Below are 4,608 nucleotides of genomic sequence, written 5' to 3'. Positions count from 1 at the left end.
AGGGACTTCCTGCATTGGCGGGGAGAGAAATCCCACCTCCGCAAGCGTCTTCGGCGATTGGCTGAACGTAGAGGGGCGTGGAAGGCGCGCCTGCGCGCAGGAGGAGAGGCCACCGGAGGAGGAGTGGCTGAAGGCAGGGTGTGGGCAGGTCTAAAGGTGACTTCAAATTTACACTGTTGAACACTCGGGTACTTAATAGCAGAGTGACCCCAGCCGCAGGGCCAGGGTTTGGTGGCTGCGATAGACAGGATCTCTAAACCGCGAGCTTTTGAGCTGGCAGCCAGTTAAACCATTTACTCACTTGGGAGGCTAAGAGAATTTATATATATATGTGGAACTGAAATTTACCATAGTTTGGCTAATGAATTTGTGAATTTGAACAAATTGAATAGCACAGAGCTCACAATCCATGATTATTTTCTCACCTGTAGTGTAATTCATGAGAATTTGAATTGTTTTGTAATGGTGAATTGGAAAACTAATTTTTCCGCTGTGAATTTATAGCTCAATATTAGCAGTAGAGTTATAAATTTAAAGATTATTCATACAACACTGGGTATGTTAGATAGTAGTCAAATAATGATAGCTCAAGAAAATCAGCCAATAATAGTATTAACGATCTTTATTTGCAGTACTAGAAAGACGGTGATATAATTTATGTAGTTTTTGGTACATACTCCTAAATAAATAATACACAGAACTTTCCTCCTTCATCAAGTTGCTATGTTCTTGTATTTTCAAAATAGAATATTAGCAGTATATGTTGAGGCCAAAAGATTTCTGAAAAAAATATTTTTGACATTGAAGAATGAATAAACAAAATGTGTATTTGAGAGAAATAGGAAAGAAATGCTATAAGGTAATTCATCACCAAGCAGAAATATAGAAATTTAGTGGGGAATGTTGTTACTGTGTTACACCTTTCCTATACCCCAGAATACTTAATGAGTTAATTATGGCAGTAGAAGTAAACATAAAGCAAACAAAATTTTGGCAAATCAACATAACAAAGTAAAAAGGAAATTCTAGTGTAAGTAGATGATTGTTCATTAGTCATCTGTTTTACAATACACAGGCAAATGAATGACTATTTTACTACTTCTAAAAAGGGCAGTCCTCTGAGAAAATTCACATTTTCTATTTTCAGTGTTTAGGCATGCTTTTTGCTAGTAATGAAACATTTTTTATGGCTCGGTGCCCGTAGCACAGTAGTTACGGTGGCCAGCCACATAGACGGAGGCTGTTGGATTCCAATCTGACCTTGGCAGGCTAAACAACAACGACAACTGCAACAACAACAACAAAAATAGCTGGGCGTTGTGACAGGAGCCTGTAGTCCCAGCTACTTGGGAGGCTGAGACAAGAGAATTGCTTAAGCCCAAGATTGTGAGGTTGCTGTGAGCTGTGATGCCACAGCACCCTACAAAGGGCAACATAATGAGACCCTGTTTCAAAAATAAAATAAAATAATAAAATAAAATAAAATAAATAAATAAAATTAAAAAAACCCCAAAACTCATAGTCACCTAATTCCAAGAATATATTACAAGATATTAGAAAGCTCACAATGGTTTTAGAAAGTCTGGAGAACAGCTCAAAGCTGGTTCCATAACATTATCTAAATTGAAGCTGCGGATTGGCAGACTTAGAAAACCCCTACTGCTGATGTGACTTCTGCAGAGCATGAGCAACAGAAGTTCTTGGTCTTTTCTGTAACTGATGCTGCTACAAACACCCATAGCTCTTCTTCATCAGGAGCATCACCTTATGGTATGTGCCTGATTAATAGAACCTAATCACCTGCTTGTGTCCTGATTGTAAGGTAAGCTGGGAAATTGAGTTTTGACTTCTTCACTGAGAGGCATTGACTGTACATTTATCTCTAGTACCATCACTAAAAGATTGACACATGGAGTGTGTATATTATGCAATGGTTATATATTCTGCACAGTGGAAACTAACTAGCCGATTGCAGTGGCTCACGTCTGTAATCCCAGCACTTTGGGAGGCTGAGGTGGGAAGATTGCTTAAGACCAGGAGTTTGAGACCAGTCTGGGCAACATAGTCAGACCCTGTTTCTACAAAACACTAGCTGGGCATGGTGGCAGATGCCTGTAGTCCCAGCTACTCCAAAGGTTGAGGCTGGGCGATGGCTTGAGCCATAGAGTTGGAGGTTTCAGTGGGCGATGAACACACCATTGCATTCCAGCCTGGGCTACAGACTGAGACCCTCTCTCTAAAAAGAAATTGATTGATTAAATTTTAAAAACTTGAAACTGTATAGCTATCAAAAATTGGGATATAAAAGGAACAGTATATGGAAAATTGAACAAGCTTGCTGATTGTCTTACTAGTAGTAATTAGAAAGAACAAAGCTATAATTTCAAATTAGGTGCTGAAGGAGCAGGAGGGAAGGAGAAAGATTACTAGTTAATGCCATTGTTGTTCACAATTGGTAACTGATAGGTAGTATTCAAAAAGAAGAGATGTTTAAGGTTATTATGTAAAGGTATTGTTCTAAAGATTACCTCAGAACAAAATAGAAACTCTCCTAAATGCCAACATCTCCATATATTGCTGTAGAATGAAGAAAAAGCAGAGAAAATGATTATGGTATGCTACCATTCGTCTAATAAAGTTGCTGGTACAAATATCAAGCATATACACATTTTTACTTTTAATTTAAAAATAAGTTATATACCAAAAACTTCTTTCCTGCTTCATTTCCTTTTTCCTTCCCTTCCCTTCCTCCCTCTCTTCCTTTCCTTTCCTTTCCTTCCCTTTCTCTCTCTTGCTTCCTTCCTTTTCTTTTTTAGAGAAGGGAGCTCACTATGTTGCCCAGGCTAGATATAAATTTCCAGGCTGAAGGACTCCTTCCAACTCAGCCTCTGAGTAGCTAGGACTACAGTATTGGACCACTTTGCTAGGTCCAAAAACTTACCAAAAAAAAAAAAAAAGGAAAAAAACCTATGAGGGAGGGGACAGTATGTAGGGAGCAAAAATAGAAACTAGACTTTCATCACTCTACTTTTCCTCATAGATTTAACTTTGAGACCAACATGCTATGCACATTTTTATGGACAATCAGTAGCAATGAGCACAGATTCTGGTTTAAATATTATCTCCTACAAACAGGAATGAGAGCACTTTGGAGACTGGCTGATTCCAGACCCAGGCAGAGAGGTTCTAGGCAGAAGATGAACCTGGGCCATCTTGTCAGAGCAGAAAGTAAAGGAGTTTTCTAAGAGTAATAATGATGGGTGTCACAGGACAGGATAAGATCATCTGGGAGTTACTAATAATAATTGCAATAGATTAAAAAATTTTCAATTCATGAGTTATTTTATTTTAGACAGAGTCTTACTCTGTCACCCTGGGTTGAATGTCATGGCATCATAGCTCACAGTAACCTCAAACTCCTGGGTACAAGCAATACTCTTGCCTTAGACTTCTGAGTAGCTGGGACTATTGGCTCCCACTATTATACCCAGCTACTTTTTTTCTATTTTTAGTAGAGACAGGGTCTTGCTCTTGCTCATACTGGTCTCAAACTCCTGAGCTCAGGCAGTCTACCTGCCTTGACCTCCCAGAGTGCTAGGATTACAGGTGTGAGCCACTGCACTTGCTCCATGAGTTTATTTTAAATATACACGTTCATAATGACATTGAAAAACAAAAATAAGAATAAAATCAAAACAACCCTCATTGGTCACCTTTGGAGGATGCTAGAGATCCAAATCATAATTTTGAACAATGAAACATGAAGGGAACAGATAAAGAAGACAACATATTTTTTCTTGATTATTCTATGCGAACTGTGTCTCACAGAAACAAAATACCAAAAATTTATCTCTATAGAAATATTTATAGGTAAGAAATAAAGACAGAAAAATAGAATATCATTATTTTGCATCTGCAAGTGAAATAATGAATCCAGGCAATGATTACCCACAGCTTGTTCACATCATAAAAAGAGACAAACAGATATTAAGTGCTTCTCAGAAAGATACACATCATCACCCACAAAGTAAATAGTTTTTCTAGATTTAATCAAAACTTTTTTGATGAAGACAAGTTCTCGCTTTGTTGCCTGGGTGTGAGAGCAGGGGCATGGAATGATCATAGCTCACTGCAATCTCAAACTCCTGGGCTCAAGCCAATCCTCCTACCTCAGCTTTTTCCTGAGTCCTACCTCAGGACTCCAAGGCATGCCACCACACCCAGCTAACAAATCTCTCTTTTTATTTTACTTATTTTTTGATCAAGCCTTTTTGAAATAGGCCAGTGGAAAAGAGGAACATGTTAAATGACACCATGGACATGCAATGAGCAAATTCTAGATTACAAAAAACTATAGGATAAAAGATCTGTTTTTTTTTTTCCAACAAGTAAATTGTAAAGGAAAAAAAAAGGTGGAGGTGGAATTATGAGCTGAAAGAATTTTAAGGGAAGTAGCAACCAATTACAATGTATAGATCTCATTAAAATCCTTATTCCAACTAATAAACTGTTAAATTTAAGAAAATGGATGGGCTCATTTTCCTTATTCATTAGAGAAGTATGAATCAAAACCGCCCGGAGATATCACCTAACCCCAGATATCACTGA

Source organism: Nycticebus coucang, chromosome 9 (assembly GCF_027406575.1).
Source record: "Nycticebus coucang isolate mNycCou1 chromosome 9, mNycCou1.pri, whole genome shotgun sequence".
Lineage (NCBI taxonomy): Eukaryota > Metazoa > Chordata > Mammalia > Primates > Lorisidae > Nycticebus > Nycticebus coucang.
The sequence above is the reverse complement of the archived record's forward strand: the minus strand, read 5'-3'. Positions refer to the sequence as shown.